The sequence below is a fragment of the Haliotis rubra genome, unplaced genomic scaffold, assembly GCF_003918875.1.
Source record: "Haliotis rubra isolate DU_JTF1 unplaced genomic scaffold, ASM391887v1 Scf270, whole genome shotgun sequence".
Lineage (NCBI taxonomy): Eukaryota > Metazoa > Mollusca > Gastropoda > Lepetellida > Haliotidae > Haliotis > Haliotis rubra.
The window spans coordinates 13,902-33,790 of record NW_025766781.1 but is presented as its reverse complement, the minus strand read 5'-3'; the positions used below and the strand labels follow the sequence as shown (position 1 = coordinate 33,790).

At 38.4% G+C, this 19,889-nt stretch overlaps 1 long non-coding RNA gene across 2 annotated transcripts; it reads left to right on the top strand.

The window, feature by feature from the left end:
* The first annotated feature begins 123 nt into the window (after window positions 1-123).
* Window positions 124-19,714, top strand: LOC124280618. Of its 2 annotated transcripts, none has more exons than XR_006899722.1 (4): window positions 124-448; window positions 3,399-3,471; window positions 16,152-16,321; window positions 19,457-19,714. It is a non-coding gene; the product is annotated as an uncharacterized LOC124280618 (long non-coding RNA). The 2 variants fall into 2 exon arrangements; XR_006899723.1 differs by lacking the exon at window positions 19,457-19,714 and adding an exon at window positions 18,916-19,087.
* Window positions 19,715-19,889: the final 175 nt, after the last annotated feature.

The following is a 19,889-nucleotide window of genomic DNA, read 5'->3' as shown; positions in this document are numbered from 1 at the left end:
CGGGAGACACCAGAAATGGGCTTCACACAATGTACCCATGTGGGGAATGGAGCCCGGGTCTTCGGCGTGACGAGCGAACGCTTTAACCACTAGGCTACCCCACCGCCCCCGTTATATATGAATCTGTGGTAATGTAGACTTGAAACACATTATAGACTTGAAATGGCTACATTGGGTATATTTGTTTCAGGGTCTGTATGACAGACTAAGGTGTGCCCATAGTGAGCTTATGTTTCATGTGAACCTCTCTCTGTTGCCTTTATGTTTTTGCTGCATACGTATATGTGCAAAGAATGCACCTAAATGGCTGATTTGCCCCTGAAAGATATTTTCAAGTTAATTGGAGCTTGTCAAGATATACAGTCCCCTGCGCTAGTGAAAGGTTGCCACAAGGTTGTCAAAAGTAGACAAACTCAACAGAACACGCATACGAGTTGATCTGCCTGTGGTAAGTTTCTTTGAGATGTTTGTATTCATGTTTGTATTTCATTACATGAGTAATTAATTTACACGTTGTTCACATTGATGTTTAATACCTACAGTATCCATTCCTAGACTGTAGGAATAAAACCACAATCTTATTCAAGTGCATTCAGTGTGTATGTAGAATGCAAAATCTGTAAGGAACGAAACACTTGAGATTTGTGATTTCATTACTGAGGATGACGTTGAGACGTTGTGTCTAACAGACACCAGGCTGAAACCAACAGGAGATGAAGCCAAACTGCAGAGTTATTGCGCCCTGGATATATTTTGAAGCATGTTCCTCGGACATATTGTGCACAGGGAACGAGTGAGAGTACAACATATTACAAGCCGGACAAAGGATTACAAATCGTTTGAGATGTTGGAAGTAATAGTCACTCTCCCTGAGGAAATAGTTAGATTAGTGTATACTTACAGGCCTCCTCCATCTAAAACTATCAGTCTGTCTTTTCCTCAGTTTGTTGATGATAATATTTTATGGATAACGTTAATGCTGAAAAGGGACAAATCCAACAAGGGCCCACTCAGGTAACAAAGGCACTGTAAGTGCCCATGGTCCCTTGTATGGTGGCCTAACTTCAGTTGTTGGCGATCTATAATCCCATTTTTAAATTGTGTTGTCACTTAACAGTTTACTATTTTATATGTTCCCTAACTAGTTGTGATGTACTAGTTGTTGTACTGTCCTTTGACGACAGCATTTTAAAACCTTTACATATATTTCACACTTTTTTATTGCTGTACAAGGTTCTCTGGTCACGATATGGCTGAAATATTGCCGATATGACGATAAGTTTTAACTCATTCACTCAAAAGGAACGACAATGCATGATTCTGGGTGACTTTAATATTCACTTGGATGATAGCAAGACATGTATTCGTCTTCTTGACGTCCATCGGCTAGTGCAAATGACATCAAAACCCACCAGAATGACCATATACTGGATCTGGCGATTACAAGACAGAATGAAGACTTGATCAAGGACATTGCTGTAGTTGACAAGTTCTCCCACATACAGTCAGTTCTAAACTCCACATTGGTTGCTTATTCAAGCCAGAATAGAATTGAAAATACTAACACTCACATACAGATGCCTATATGGTAAAGCACCACCGTACCTCTGTGAGCTGGTTAAGCAATATCACCCAACCATAACACTAAGACCTGTAACTCAGTTTCTCAGTATTGTCCCTAAGTGGCGACTTAGAGGATTTGGCTACAGCCGATTTACCTCTCAAGCTGCATGTTACGACGTAAATTGTAATAAAAACGCAAATTGTAATACTTGCAGCAAATTGTAATAAAATTGACGTAAATTGTAATAAAAACGTAAATTGTAATAGAAATTGTCGTAAATTGTAATACGCAAATTGTAATAAAAATTGAAGTAAATTGTAATAATTTTCGTTGCGGTAAAATGTAATAAATATTTACGTAAATTGTAATAACAGTTTTAATCACTCGTAAATACGCGGGTGTTTGTTTTTCGTTGCATTTCATACATCAAATAAGCTTGTTAGGGCGATAACTCAAGAAAGAAATGATGGATTTTGTTCAAATTCGGTACCAAGGTATATTAGCGAGATTCACCGACACAAGTGAAATGGAGTGACCTTGAGATAATTTTCAAGGTCACAGCAAAAATCTGAGGGTTTTGCCAATATAAAGATTGTTAGCGCGAATGAATTGACAAATCTTAGCTAAATGATATATAATCGATATCAACTGTCCTCTGTATCATGTCTTTTCGCCAATATCTTTTGAGGTTTAGATATGCATACATATAAAGTGGGGTAGGGGTGGGTTTCTAACGGGTATATCTAACACACTTGCATGCATGTAGAGTCGGAGAGGTGGGTGGGTGTTCTAACGGGTATAACTACGAGGGGCGTTCAAATAGTAGTCAGCCTCACCTAGAATATGATACAAATGCAGCTGTTTTTATGTTTTATTTTTCTACATATTATCTGTCAGCCTCAAGCAAATTGGTTTTGCTTTGTTGCAGCCTCACGATCCCCATTTTGTGAGACTTTGTATCTTGGCTTGGTACTCCCAAAAAACGTAAAATCTGCAAATAACTGCATCACAAACTTCAGGAAACAAAATATGCTATGTTTGAGATTGGTAGAAGTCGGCTAGAATAAAACTTAGATATTAAACTGCACAAAAAAGCAATTTCAAAACTACAATCGCTTGTTCAAATGACTCCCCATTCTGTTTACTGAAAGAACTCGAGAAAGAAATGATGGATTTTGTTCAAATTTGGTACCAAGGTTTATTGACCGGATATTGGAGATTTACCGACACCACTTGAATTTAGTGACCTTGAGGTAATTTTAAAGGTCACAGCGAAGGTGTAACAGTTTTACACATGCCAAGCTTGGTAGCCGCGAACTCAGGAAAGTATTAATTATAAATTTTGATCCAATTTTATATCAAGGTGTATTGGCGGGATTCCCCCAACACCAATTGATTAGGAAACTTGTGCTCATTGTAAGTTCACAGTGAAAAGTGTTTTGCACATGTCTAACTTTTAGTGCGAAAATACAAGACAGAATTAATATGTTTTGCTTAAAGGTAGTACCAAGATGCGTTGGGAGTATCGTCTAACGCCAGTCGAATTCAGTGACCTTCGGATTATTTTCAAGGTCACAGCGAGTATTCTTGCGATATCTCCAAACCTAATGGATGGAATTTGTTCGCATTTTGTATCAAGGCATCAGATGAAAGTTTCGGTAACGTTTACATAATTTTCAGGGTCAGACAGAGGATAATTGCGTCATTCAGATATCGACATGTGGCGGGGGTAATAGCTATGTTTGTGACAAACGCTTTGTCATTACTAATTTTCAAAGTTTTTTTAGCATATGTTGGAAGGATAATGACAAATAACAGTAATGTTCACTTCCAGTCTGGAGTTCCATACCAGCAGAAAACACACCAGGAGGAATACACAAATCAGAATCCAGTGCCGCGAAATCAAGGTAAAACTGATGTATTCCCCTCACAAAGCCACAGATACTACAACACTGAAAATCGTTTTTTATTCAACACTTGGAATGTGAAGAAAAGAAGGAAAATGAAAAACCAAAGACAGTAGACATAAAGATATTTAACTTGTCCAGGTGCCCTTTAACAGAAGATGAAATTACAATATTAAATAAGGGACTCAAATTTACACCTACCCCAAAATCAAGTAACTGCAATGAGGTGAAAGAAAACTTAACTGAATTCTGCAGAAAACTCCGACATGAGGAATACTTTTTCGAGTGTGAAAATTGGGAGGAATCCCTAGTTAGAAATAAAAGTTTTTGGTGCGCCAAAAAGGGACAAAACAAACATTTGGATAATTTTGTGGATCAAATAAACAGTTATCCAATAATTCCTAACACAAGCAAGAAACACTCTTATATAACCAGCAAACAGAGAAATTCTTTAAACTCTTTGGCCAATGATCCGAACATCATAATAAAAGCTGACAAAGGCGGAGCAACAGTGATAATGGATTCAACGAATTACAAACACATGGCAATGGACTTACTCCTGGACAAAGGTACTTATGTCCCGTGCAGTGAAAAAGAGTCAGACAGTGTACTTCGGAAATTAAAGAATCTAACCAGTCAGTACTCAGAAGAGCTCACATCAAAGGAATTAAATTATATAACACATTTTGACTGCAAATCGAGCAATTTCTATGGCTTACCCAAAATTCATAAAAGTAAGGAGATCATAAGACATTGTGAAAGTGCTAAAAGCAGCTATGTTGAGATGAAACACACGGGAGATTTGAAACTCCGACCTATAATTGCAGGCCCAGCGTGTGCTACACACAGACTCAGTAATTTCATTGATATTTTATTGAAACCAATCTCATCAAATGTTAAAAGTTATACTCGTGACACCATGCATTTCCTTTCCTCCTTACCACAAAACGTTAATGAAACAAGCAAACTTGTAACTTTTGATGTAAACAAATTGTATTCAAATATCCCACATAGCCTAGGAATTAAAGCGTTGGATTATTGGTTAAACCGTTGTGAAGAACACATACCTGAGCGAATTTCAAAATCATTCATTTTGGAAAGCGTTGAATTCATCTTAAAAAACAATATTTTCTTTTTTGACGATAAGTACTATAAACAGATTAAAGGAACAGCCATGGGCACCAAAATGGCGCCGACTTATGCGACACTTGTCCTAGGATATCTGGAGGAAAAGTTCAAGCATAAAAGCAGTCAAATTCTTGGAGAGGATGTTGCCCATTATTTCATGGAAAATTGGAAAAGATTTCTAGACGACTGCTTCATAATTTGGCCATTTTCTGAGGAGAAATTAAATACATTTTAAGAACTATTAAATAGCATGGACGAAAATCTTGTTTTCACTATGGAGGCAGATGAAACTAAAACAGCTTTCTTAGACACAATTTTCATCAAATCGGGGCGGAAATTGGACGAAGATATCTTCTACAAACCTACAGATACGAAACAATATTTAAACTTCAAATCTTGTCATCCGAGCCACACCAAAAAAAGTCTTCCATATAACCCGGAACGAAGAATATGTACAATAGTTTCAAACCAGGACACCCGCAATCAAAGTCTGAATGAACTTAGGATGTTTTTACTATTACGGGAATATCCAAAATCCTGTTGAAGACGGAGTACATAAAGCTTTACAGCTTAATAGAGAAGATCTTTTGACAGGAACGATGAAACACCAATGAGGAAAAAGTAATTGCTTTTGTATCTACTTATAATCTGTTGAACCCAAATGTGTTCCAGAACATAAAAACAAATATGTGCATCTTAAAACAAGATGAAAAACTGAAATCAATGCTGAAATCTAGAAAAATAATAAATAGCAAAAGACAAAATCAGATTCTTAAAAAGATACTAACAAAAGCCAAATTTATTTTAAAGAAACAGAATCCAATCCTACTGTGTCTAGATGCAACAGAGGTAACTGTGGAACGTGTCGACATATTGTTGAAGGACACTCTGTAACTTTCACGAGACACGGAGAATTCTATGTAAAACAGAATTTTGACTGCTCTTGCAAAAACATAATATATGTCATAACATGCACAGGCTGTAATGAACAGTATATTGGTCAATCAGAAAAGTTAAGAGCCCGGGTTCGTGTCCACAAACAACAAATAAAGTGTCCTGAAACCCGATGTATCCCACTGAGTGAACATCTAGATGTCTGTGCGAAAGGAAACGATGTTAAATTTACAATATTTCCTTTTTATCAAGTTCAAAATTCGGACAAAGTAAAACGAATTTTAAAATAACACTACTTCATAGACAAGTTCAAACCAATGTTAAACCATTGCAAGCTGTGACCTTGTCGCTCTAGAATGTTGTCCCTATTGGGACGTCACAATATATATGTAATGACGTCATACTGTAACCGCTACAATCTCCCTGAAGAGTAAAGAACGAAACATGTTGGAGAAAAAGGCATTCTGTTTTCATTTATCTATGTGATATACAGTATATATATATTTATAGCTAAAATCCATGGAATTATCATGAAACGGCCCTCCCATTATCAGAAATTTGCGGGCCGCTGCAAATGATATTGGACTGCTCAACCTTAACGACGGGCCACTATCAGTTCTGTTGTCAAGTGACGTCATATTAGGTGCGTCGGTTCATTCGACATTGGCTTTGGACTGGCAGATATTCTGGGTCAAACAAGTCAAAGCAACCCGAATTCCCGCTTTAAATAGCGGTGATATTGGCTTTCTTGCTGGTGCTAACCTTAACAATTGCACTATTAACGTTGTTGTTGGACCAAAACCGAACACTGACATGGTTTGGCATGTTGCAGGCTATGGTCTTGTCAAAGGCCAAGGTCGAATATCGTCACTTTCTGTTGTGACGTCACTTGAATTGTTCGATGACGTAATTGCATTCGCGCAGTCAACCGAGTCAGAAGTTGGTTTTGAGTAAACTTACAGTCAAATTCCTTCATTGTTTCCTTTTTCTTTTCAACACAAATTCCATGTATTTTAGCAATAATAACGGTAATGCTATTTTTGAGGGCAGATAATGGCAGACCTCGGGCTTATGCAAATGTAAACATTTGTTTGCATCTCTAACCAGGTGTAATCTTGAATACGAGTGGACGTTGCTTAGCATAGCATTGACTACATGCATAAATCGGGGCGGAAATTGGACGAAGATATCTTCTACAAACCTACAGATACGAAGCAATATTTAAACTTCAAATCTTGTCATCCGAGCCACACCAAAAAAAGTCTTCCATATAACCCGGAACGAAGAATATGTACAATAGTTTCAAACCAGGACACCCGCAATCAAAGTCTGAATGAACTTAGGATGTTTTTACTATTACGGGAATATCCAAAATCCTGTTGAAGACGGAGTACATAAAGCTTTACAGCTTAATAGAGAAGATCTTTTGACAGGAACGATGAAACACCAATGAGGAAAAAGTAATTGCTTTTGTATCTACTTATAATCTGTTGAACCCAAATGTGTTCCAGAACATAAAAACAAATATGTGCATCTTAAAACAAGATGAAAAACTGAAATCAATGCTGAAATCTAGAAAAATAATAAATAGCAAAAGACAAAATCAGATTCTTAAAAAGATACTAACAAAAGCCAAATTTATTTTAAAGAAACAGAATCCAATCCTACTGTGTCTAGATGCAACAGAGGTAACTGTGGAACGTGTCGACATATTGTTGAAGGACACTCTGTAACTTTCACGAGACACGGAGAATTCTATGTAAAACAGAATTTTGACTGCTCTTGCAAAAACATAATATATGTCATAACATGCACAGGCTGTAATGAACAGTATATTGGTCAATCAGAAAAGTTAAGAGCCCGGGTTCGTGTCCACAAACAACAAATAAAGTGTCCTGAAACCCGATGTATCCCACTGAGTGAACATCTAGATGTCTGTGCGAAAGGAAACGATGTTAAATTTACAATATTTCCTTTTTATCAAGTTCAAAAATTCGGACAAAGTAAAACGAATTTTAAAAATAACACTACTTCATAGACAAGTTCAAACCAATGTTAAACCATTGCAAGCTGTGACCTTGTCGCTCTAGAATGTTGTCCCTATTGGGACGTCACAATATATATGTAATGACGTCATGCTGTAACCGCTACAATCTCCCTGAAGAGTAAAGAACGAAACATGTTGGAGAAAAAGGCATTCTGTTTTCATTTATCTATGTGATATACAGTATATATATATTTATAGCTAAAATCCATGGAATTATCATGAAACGGCCCTCCAAATATCAGAAATTTGCGGGCCGCTGCAAATATACTGGACCGCTCAACCTTAACAACGGGCCACCACTATCAGTTCTGTTGTCAAGTGACGTCATATTAGGTGCGTCGCTTCATTCGACATTGGCTTTGGACTGGCAGATATTCTGGGTGAAACTAGTCAAAGCAACCCGAATTCCCGCTTTAAATGGCGGTGATATTGGCTTTCTTGCAGGTGCTAACCTTAACAATTGCACTATTAACGTTGTTGTTGGACCAAAACCGAACACTGACATGGTTTGGCATGTTGCAGGCTATGGTCTTGTCAAAGGCCAAGGTCGAATATCGTCACTTTCTGTTGTGACGTCACTTGAATTGTTCGATGACGTAATTGCATTCGCGCAGTCAACCGAGTCAGAAGTTGGTTTTGAGTAAACTTACAGTCAAATTCCTTCATTGTTTCCTTTTTCTTTTCAACACAAATTCCATGTATTTTAGCAATAATAACGGTAATGCTATTTTTGAGGGCAGATAATGGCAGACCTCGGGCTTATGCAAATGATAATACCCTCAAAATAGCATTACCGTTATAATATATAACTATAACTATAACTATATATATATTATATATATATATATATATATATATATATATATATATATATATATCTGCGGATATATATATACATATATGTCTGCGGATCAAAGTCGACCATATCAGATTAATGTCTATTAATATATCGCTCATCTCCTACGTATATACGAGATATTAAGTACTACGTAGGGGATAATTTGTCCTACGTAGGAGAAATTATGCCTTACGTAGGAGATATTAAGTCCTACGTAGGAGATAGTGAGACCAAACATTTTTATCACCGTGGCCCTACTACGCTTCCGTAGTACTAAACCCTAACTTGAAACTCTACATATTACTGTAAGAGACAGTTATCATGAACATAGAACCGTCCATAGAGAACTGTTCTCTGTCAAGTTTGTACAGGAGGTGGTGCGTGTGTAAACGTATGAAGTAATATCCGTTACATGTTCAACACGAATGGCGTTATGAATTAGCTTCACAATATCATCTGCGACTGAATATCTTCGATATTCACAGCGCGATCAAAGGTAACAAGAGTTTTTTAAAACTCCAAGCATTGTTGAGAGAGTGACTCAACATGGATTTATGCATAAACACCATACAGGGCATTGATTAGATTCATGTTCCCAAAGGAAAGACCAGCACGAACAAACACAGGCGTTCACTACACGCTCTCGCTTTCTTTTTATCCACTATTATGTAACATTTAGCATGTGTTAAGTTGTAGAAACGCTACACTTCAAAGAATAAATAAGCACAAGAACTTCCATTTGTTTTCCGTTGTCAGATCAAATAATGCCAATGTCATCGCTGGGCGTGGGACGTGGAGTGACTGAAAAGCAAATCAGCTCGGAATACTTTCTGTGTTTCAAAGGCAGCTATTTAACATTAATGGCTGGTGTAAATCACATAATGCCAGTGTCATCGCTGGGCGTGGGACGTGACGTGACTGAAAAGCAAATCAGCTTGGAATAGAAGTTGTGTTTCAAAAACAGGTATTTAACATGAAAGGCTAGTGTAAATTTTGCAGTAATGACTTTTTAATAACGATCGAAATGGGTTGACCAATATGAATAATCTCTCCATATATGCCTATGAGTATGAAGTCAAGTACATGTAACGCCTTGCAAATGGTATTATTGATAAATATAACTTGACAAACGTTCAGCCATTATTTGGGCTGTGGGGTAGCCTAGTGGTTAAAGCGTTCACTCGTCACGCCGAAGACGCGGGTTCGATTCCCCAAATGGTTACTATGTGTGAAGCCCATTTTAGGTGTCCCCCGCCGTGATATTGCCGGAATATTGCTAAAAGCGGGTAAAACTAAACTCACCCACTCACTTCATTATAACCCACACTGTCCATGTATTTCATGCAGCCGTGACTATTTTGCCGTCGCCTATGTCGGTGTATGAACCATACAGAGACACATACAAATTGCATGTTACAATAATGTCAGTAAAAGCTGATATCATCTAAATGCGTTTTCATGCAAGATTAAAGAGTTACAATGCCTTTAAGGAGATATGCAAATAAACGATAAGAAGGAATCTCGTAGCATGCTGTTACTCTGTAATCAACGAGTGAGCGAGTGAGTGTGGTTTGCGCCGCTTTTTGTAATATTCCAGCAATATCTCGGGGTGGCCTCACACATTATGCAAATATGGGAAATTGAACCCGGATCCACGAGCGAACGCTTAAACCACTAGCCAAGCAAACCGACCCTCCATGATCAACGAGGACACGTGACCAGAACATAATTTGTTAAACATCAAGCACATTCCTATGGTTGTTTTCATATATGGACACAGCAGATAAATTCATATATGCTTTCATTCGGAAAGTGAAGTATGTGTATATATAACATTTTATTTTCTAGCATTGCCATTGAAAAACATAGTTTTATTACTTCCTTTTTAAAACTGTTTCTGAAGAGAGAATACAATGCAACCATTCTGAATAACACATATAAGATTCAGATTTAAGATTCACAAATCGTAATCGAGACGGGAAGCTATATGAGGACCTCAGGAGAACGCATAACTTGTCAGTTGACACGATTTATCATCAATGAAGATCTTACCGGACCCGAGCAGCGCAAGCTCGAAGGGCCCGCCAACTGGTCTTGTATAAGAAAGTTGAGGCGTCATGGGTGACCAGCGGGGCCATGCATCCTCATTAAGATGGGGGACGGGCCGAGAAAGGTGGCCAACAGCACTTCGATGAAGTGTGCGAGTCTACTAAACTCAAGGTGGTGATTAATCTGAGTCAAAACAAATGAATACTATTACAGTCATGAGATAACTTGTTTGAAATACCCATAATGCCCTTGCACGATCTCCTGAACAGTTACTGTCGACAGTCATCATAACTCCATACTTTACATCAGTATAACTGTGCATAAAATTGTGTTGTTTACAGTAACATTGCGCTTTTGCAGAGATTCACATGTGATGTAAATGAACAATTTATATGATTTAGATAAATATGATAATATGCGATCATGAAGTTGTCAATGCCTCCCTTCACGTCTTCAGTCAGTGACACGCACCGCCAGATGTTAACGGTGAACGCGCTGCGAATGTTGAGAATCACGTGCACGTGAGTGTGTGGGATGCATGAGCAGTGTATCCGTGCTCTACATGCTATGTAACGGTTCTGTCTACTACAAACAGACAACACGTACTTATAATAGATCGTCCATACAAGTAAACTGTGAGCTTCCTCCAATGATAACGAGTCCCAGTGTACCAACTTGATTTTTATGCATACTATGATTTTGCTTGCTTGGTTCCTCATTTCATTAAAATGCACATACGAATACACATTTGTTTGCATCTCTAACCAGGTGTAATCTTGAATACGAGTGGACGTTGCTTAGCATAGCATTGACTACATGCATAAAACGTTGTGTAGTATATGTGCAGCATATACAGTATTGCAGTATACATATTACAGTAAGGGATGGACAGAAGGGCAAATAATATCGGTCTGTGACTGTGATACAGACTGGGACAAGGTATGGAAAACCAACAATTTGGACAACAGACCATTGTTTGGGTCTTTTAATTGTAAATATGATTCAAATAGCTTAACCTAGATTTCGATATCCTTCGAATGTACATTTGGTTGAAACTGGAAAATATACATTAATCCCGAGACAAGAACGAATGTTTACATATAATTCAAAAGTATGACAGCACGAGTATCCATTTTGTCTTTTGTCTTCTACCCGTCCCTACTAGACGAACAACTGGTCTCTGAAATAAACATATTTTACAGAAAAAAAGTTCATAGTAAAAAAGAGAAATATAATAAAAAGGAGCCCTGAGACATTCTCCTGAAGCTGTGGAAATCTAGACTTGCCACATACTGCGATCTTTCACAATAATCTCTCTGGCTATCAGATTGAGGGTACTTTTGAAACATAACTGGTATTTCAATTATTGTATTTATACAGTAACATTCTTCAAACGTTCTCCACATACGTTCGTCAGATACATCGCGCACTACCCCTTTCTCTTTTGATCTCTCAAACGACTGTTACAAGTTCGGAGAATCCTGGTCAAAGTTGAAACGTCTTAAGACTATACCCTACTATTCTGTAACATGCACATTGTACCTAAAATGGGTAGAGCTTCCGTTCGGGGGAATATCAGAAGGACAGCGATACACTTGTCTCCAATGTTGTAGAAGACACTCCACTTACTTAGGAAAACAATAACCCAATGAGATATTGCATTCATGTCGGATTCAATTTTTTCGGCCCCTATCAGATGTGAACTTGAACATGCGAGGTCTGCGTCTATGTCAGACTAAAGGTCTACGAGTTGTTTAGCAGCACTGGGGCGTAAAAGTCATATAGGCCTGCTCCAAACAACGGAATATATATCTTTTGAGAAGGACTTCTCCGACGGGTAAAGGTACAGCAATGCAACATTACGAAAAATCTTTGTTTTCACTATTTTTCATTTCATGTCTCACAGAATATATAATTTGATGGGCGAGAGTTTTTAATATCGTTCTAACTTAGTCAAAATGAGCTGAAATTTGTGTCATGATGCTTATAAACATACACTCATTCATTTACAACCTCCAAAACATGAATTCTGAGCAAACTTAAACATTCTCGCCCATGGGCCGGCCCATGGGCGAGCGAGTTTAAATCTAAAGTTTTCGCAATTTCCTTTTTTCATTTTGTCATCCTTGGCATATATTCATAACAACTGCATGTTTCATTTGGTCAAACCACTTGTCAGAAAGTACCCACAGTGCGGAGAGTTTCTGGACTTTTGTGAGTCCAGAATATAATTGTGACGTGTTAATGACATTTGTTATACTGTTAACACAGCGATGGCTAACAGGTGGCAAAGTCTTGCCGCCATCAGTAACAAACAGATACAAAATATTCATTTAATGTTTGAGCTTTATCCAAATCTGTAAAAACTGAAGGTATCCCAGAATCATCAGTGACAAGAAGGGGAGTGGGCACCGATGAAGTACTAACCACCTGATTGAGTAGACTGAGGTGATAAATAGTTATCAAAATTAGATTAAAAGTTTCCCTTGGCTATTCTTTTCAGATTATTTACTTTATTCCTTTGCTTTTTGTATTTAAATAGCTCAGAAGTATTCAGAGATCGAAATGCTTTTTTCCTTAGACATTCTCTTTTCTTTTAAGTATGTTACGAGGGGCGTTGAAAAAGTAGTCAAACTAACTATATTCTCGATGTCCAATGTTTGAAAAGAAGCTTCCATTTTATTTTGAAGGAATCATTAGCAAAGTCATATCCAAAATTTCATGTGGGTAATGTGGTTAACGAGATATTAGTCATCACAACATTGGGGTATTATGTTTCTTGCAAATTTGCAGAAAATGGAAAACGATCTCCCATTTGGTATCTAGTAATAGTAATAGTCCGCTTATATGGCGTTCACATCCAGGCACATTGCCTGCTCACGGCGCTACGTACCTTACTATCCCCGATCATAGGACACTATCGTAGTTTCCGATACTTTTTCAACTCCCTGGGGACTGTACAGCCATGCTGCCTGTTAGGCGCAATGAACTAAACACTCACATTGCCAGCACATACTCACGGGTACCCATTTTACAGCTCGGTGAACTGAGACAGTGTAGATCTAAGTATCTTGTCCAAGGATACTACGCAAATGTGCCCATCTCGGGAACCGAACCTCGGTGCCTCCTCGAAACCGGGCCTTCAGCGTGATAGGCAGACGTCTTACCACTGCACTATTGCGCTATCCCTTGGATAATGGTATACCCTCAGATAGTATCATATAAAATATGTTCAGCATATATTGGATGACTTCCCGTCATCATCAACATTCAAAGATTTGGATTGCTTGATTTACATTTAGACGGGGACTGGGTTTTTTAGGACACCCTCATTTTAAATTTTCAAAAACATTGTGTCCAGATATACAACATATTGAGAGCTGACACTTGTGTGACCATTCAGTATTTAGTTTGAACCCTTGACACCATGTATGAATAAGTGAAAACTTTAGGATAAGTCAACTGAAAGGGGGTGGGTAGTGTCTCCAAAACAAGCCCTTTCAGTAAACATGAAGGGGAGTCACTTGAACAAGCGATTATAGTTTAAAATTGCTTTTTTGTGCAGTTTGATATCTAAGTTTGACTTTTACCAACATACAACATGTTTTTTTGCATATTTTGTTTCAATTGGTGTAGGGGGATTCCCGCCAATACACCTTGATATAAAATTGGATCAAAATCTATTAATTCTTTCCTAAGTTCGCGGCTACCAAGCTTGGCATGTGCAAAACTGTTACACCTTTGCTGTAACCTTTAAAATGACCCCAAGTTCACTAAATTCAAGAGGTGTCGGTAAATCTCGGCAGTAAACCTTGGTACCAAATTTGAACAAAATCCATCATTTCTTTCTCGAGTTCTTTCAGTAAACCGAAGGGGGAGTCATTTGAACAAGCGATTGTAGTTTCAAATTGCCTTTTTGTGCAGTTTAATATCTAAGTTTGATTCTTGCCGACCTCTACCAATCTCAAACATAGAAAAATGTTTCTTGCATATTTTGTTTCCTGAAGTTTAATTTGTGATGCATTTCATTGCTAGTTAGCTAGGCTTTTCCATTTGTCCGAACCACAACATACGGAGAAAGATCATTTAGCAGACCGGGTGCTGTACTCTGGAATTGATTACCTGAAAATGTCAGAAAATCGGAAAATATCAACAGTTTCCGATCTTGTCGCAAAACCATCCTCTTCAAACGAGCATTCGACTAAGTGCACATGAGCAGGACTCTGGATCTGTAGCGCTATACAAATGTCTAATTTGATTTGATATACCCGTAAGAAACTCTGCCCCACCCCACCCCACTTTACATTTATACATATCAAAACCTCAAAAGATATTTGCGAAAAGACATGATACAGAGGACAGTAAGAGATTTTATAGCGATTATATATCAGGACGAATATCATTTTCGTCATTTGTCTAAGATCTGTCAGTTCTTTCTTGGGTTATCGCGCTAACAATCTTCATATTGACAAAACCCTCAGATTTTTGCTGTGACCTTGAAAATTATCTCAAGGTCACTCCATTTCACTTGTGTCGGTGAATCTCGCCAATATACCATGGTACCAAATTTGAACAAAATCCATCATTTCTTTCTTGAGTTATCGCCCTTACAAGCTTATTTGATGTATGAAATGCAACGAAAAACAAACACCCGCGTATTTACGAGTGATTAAAACTGTTATTACAATTTACGTAAATATTTATTACATTTTACCGCAACGAAAATTATTACAATTTACGTCAATTTTTATTACAATTTGCGTATTACAATTTACGTCAATTTTTATTACAATTTACGTTTTTATTACAATTTACGTCAAGTTTATTACAAATTGCTGCAAGTATTACAAATTGTGTTTTTATTACAATTTACGTCGTAACACTGCATCCTCCGGAATTCTCTTTCAGAAGAGTTGCAAAGAGCGCCAAGTCTTGATGTTTTCAAGCCAGACCTAAAATCCCCGCTCTTCAAGAAATACTACGACTAGTGAAGTAGTCAAATCTGTAGCGCTATGAGCATAACTTCTGGCGTGGTGTTTAGCATTACAAATGGACTCATCATTATTATTATCATTATCATGTTTGACGGATATATTGCTTAGCGGGATATTGGGATTTAAAGTGACAGGTACTATTACTGATAAATGTCGCATACAACACATTCACGAAGCCCGATTGCTATATCTTGTCATAAGTGACAAATAGCTTAGATTGTTTGTGATTCTACTTGTGCACTCATTTATGACACATAGATACTTGTGCATAACATTCTCATTTACTTATATGCACATAACGATGTGTGATGGATGTGGTACTCTCTGATATTAATTGTTTATAAAACAAAAATTTAATGATTTCGTATGTAAATGTTTACTGTATTTTACCCTTGAAGGGACAACGTATTCCAATTGCGTAGATCGATGCGCAAAGTTGTTATATACAGTCCCCGCAGCTATGTAAGTCTTAGGCGGATCCAGAAGAAGGGGGTCCTGTAGGTTTACTAAGTGCCCATTGAAACTCTCTCGGGGAGAATATAGTGTGCACCCCCACTTTACCAAGCACCCCACCCCCTCCCTTTCTAAAAAGCTGTATCCGCTCCTGGTAACTGTAATATTAATCAATGCGGCGTTAAGCAACATAAAAACATATTTTACTACATTTGAAGAATAGTATTACCTGGTATTTGCTGTAAGTATAAAGTGTCTCCTGTGTAATCTTTTGTAGATCCACAATGCTGAAGCAGGCAGGACTTAATTGTCTCTGTTGATGGTGGTGGCTATGGCTGATGAAACCGAGTCCTCACACCCTCACATTGCAGCTGAACGTTTCTTTGACTCAGGTCGAAGCTCAGCTTCAGGCGGAACGGAGTCGAGAAAGTGTCTTTTCGGAATCAGGTAGGATACAATTCTCCGGGTGAAATAGTATGTTCGCATGTTCCTAAATTTACGTCTGTTTCTGTCCGGTGCCGTCATAGGCTCAGTGAATATCAGTTCTCTGAGATGTTTGTATTTCGTGTATTTGCTTTTGACCACGGTCTTGTGTTATTATAAGTGATATTTGCCCTATTATTCCGCTTAAGATTTGAGTTATGAATAATAGAAGCGACAAAAACCTTTCCACATTCATAAGAAATCTCTGTCAAAAACAGAGTCGATTGTGTATACAATTGTGACTATATCATGAGCAGATATTTGTTTCAACAGTATTACAGCAGCTATATGGTTTTGTTTGTAAATCTGATCTGAACCAGACAATCCAGTGATTGTCACCATGCGATATGATGACCAAGCATGTGTTCATGTGAAATAGTGATGATACCAGGTGTTGGCAAAAAGGTGAGCGTGTCCTGCTCCACCGGTGGCACCCGTCATAAATATATGCTAAGTCTAGTCATTTGTAGGGAATTGTATCGGACATCATCTTTGTCACTGATGCATCAAATTTGGAAATTTTTCTCCACATTACTACCATAAAACTTCTTGAAAGCTTTACTGAGGCCTTGAATGTTGTAACCTTGATGAAACAACTTCTAAGCAAGAGGAGAGCGGATGGTCGCGGGTTCGATCCCCGACCGCGTCATACCAAAAGACGTTAAAATATGGTACTTGTTGGTCCCTGCCTAGCGCTCGGCATTAATGGGTACAACAAGGACTGGTCGGCTCGGAGTCAGTACAATGTGTCTGAGTGGGGTATTCATGCTCCACTGCGGCATGGTATCTCAGTGGGCTAGCGCTATAAACCAGCTTCAGTCTGGGCTAGTACAAGCAGCCGCACATACACATACACACGCATGCATGTCGTCATATGAGCGAAATATTCTCAAGTACGACGTTAAACCCAATTTCACCACACATCTGAGCAAGAGTAGCAGGACGCTCATTGAAGTCCTGATAACAAGAGCACGCCCGATTGTACCTCAAAGGTTGTGAAATGGAAATACCACAGGCTGTTGTTTGAATATTGATCAACATGAAAAGGAGGTTGACTATTGGAACGTTGAAATCAGCCAATTTGTCATACAGTTTTGTGGAAATTCTTTTGTTACTCTGAATCTTTATGCATTGATCTAAATAAGAAACACTTGTCTCCTTAATTTCAGATTCAGGAGGTAAATCAGTGGAAGGCAATTAGCTACTTGATGGTTATTGAACGATATTAAATTATCGATGTACCGGAAGCATAAGTTAAACGTCTTGGCCAAATTACCTTGTTTTGATTTTGCCGACCCAAGCAGAAATTCTGATTCATTTGTATAAGCAAACAGATCTGTAAGGAGGGGAGCACAATTGGTGCCGGTGGGAATGCCTGCTTCTTGGCGAAATGTTTATCCCCAAATTTCACTCAAATGTTATCCAGCATTTCACATATTGTTTTCTCCGTAAACTTCAAGTGACATTTGCTTTCATTTTTGACATTTTTTTTTTGAACCTCTGAAGATAGATATGTAGGTATAACTTCTTATACCACGTGTGTTTACAAAAGCTCCATGAATCAAGGAATGAAGTTTTTCCTTAAGTTTGTTATGTGTGATAGTGGTATACAATGTTGAAAAGTCAAATGTTTTGACAGAACGGAAGTCAGTCCGTTTCTGAGATTCTAAAAATGTAAGCAAATCCTTGAGTATCCACATAATATTAATTCTAAACTTTTCTGTAAATATCGAGAAGTCCTTCCTTGATAATATCAAGGATTATGATTAATCTCTGAGACAGGGATTTGGTGGTACATTTGCTGGAAACAGCAATAAATCTCTCTTTGTTCGGATTTTATGTAGTTTTGTATTCCAGTACAAAAGAGGAATGGACATGTCTTCAAGTTTTAGAGTCAAGCCAAACATTGATAGCACCGTTGAATGGTTTATGCAGATTTCTTCCTCAGTTAACATACTGGCTTTACATGTGGCATTTTTTGATATGACACGTATTTTTCTATTATTATTATGTTTTACAGATTAATGATAGTATGCAGCAGAGAAGGTTTGGGTGATCCTGGCACAGTCAGGTTCATTATCAGCTCAGGGCCCTCGCCCCCTCTACACGCAGCCCAGACAGCGAATGGGACTTCTCCCAGGAAACACTGCCTAGTCGAACCCACCAAGAACTTTCCGGAGAATATGAAGGCTCCCCAACACTGCAGCCTTCTGCATTACCCAGAGTGTTAGAAGGGCTGTGCTCCCGGTGGAGAACCCGGGCACTCTCCTGATCTGCGCCAAGAGATCAGGAAGTACCACACCAAGGGCACCGAGAACAATGGGGAGCCTGACGACAGTGTACTTGGGATGCAAGCGAGACATTTCAAAGGCGAGGTCCGCATATTTATTATGCTTTTCCTGAATCTAGCCCATCACGTAGCTGTCAAAAGGGACAGAAAATTCAATGATATAAATAAATTCATTGGCTTTATCAAAAAGGACAAGATCAGGTTTGTTTGCAGGAATTCGTTTGAGGCTCTGAATGGGCCTATTTAATATTATTATTATGTTTTACAGATTAAAGATAGTATGCAGCAGAGAGGGTTCGGGTGATCCTGGCACAGTCTGGCTGGTATGGCTCATCATCAGTTCAGGGCCCTCGCCCCCTCTACACGCAGCCCAGACAGTGAATGGGACTTCACCCAGGAAACGCTGCCTAGTCGAACCCACCAATAACTTTCCGGAGAATATGAAGGCTCCCCAACACTGCAGTCTTCTGCATTACCCAGAGTGTTAGAAGGGCTGTACTCCCGGTGGAAAATCCGGGCACTCTCCTGATCTGCGCCAAGAGATCAGGAGGTACCAAACCAAGGGCACCGAGAACAATGGGGAGCCTGACGACAGTGTACTTGGGATTATTATTATTATTATTATTATAGGATATTTATAGCGTTTTGATTAAACAATGTATGTAATGATGTTTACATGTAATGGTTATGTTATTTGAGGCCTTGTCAGTTGGAATAACTACAAACTTTTCATGCAGGGCAGCAAGATTTTGGATGGCAGCTGGCTCGGACAGAATGGGTATATTCCAATTCTGTTTCCTCATTTTCAGTTTGTGTATTCTACCAATGACAACATCACGTACCGACTTAACCCACTCTGAAGGACATTCAGGAATGACAATTCAGGAAGACAAGGAATAAATAAATAATAATATCATAACAAAAGCAGGTCGAACCGTGAGAGACTCCATTGAGATCACATGCCCAGTAACGAAATCATGAATGTTTTGTACAGATCCCTTCAACACTCATTGCATTATATAGTTACGAGGATGTGTCTTTTGTAATTATAGTGTCACATTGGTTAACTTTTAGTTGTTATGAGTCACAAAAGTGTAAACCGCTGAGTGTGGATTTGAACTCACACCTTAAACGTAGGCTATGTATTTTACCTGTTGAGAGTGGGCTGAACCTTGTTGCGTGGCTTTGGCTAGAATTCTCTGGAACTGTATAATAGGTATATAAGGGATTTTTTGCTGAGAT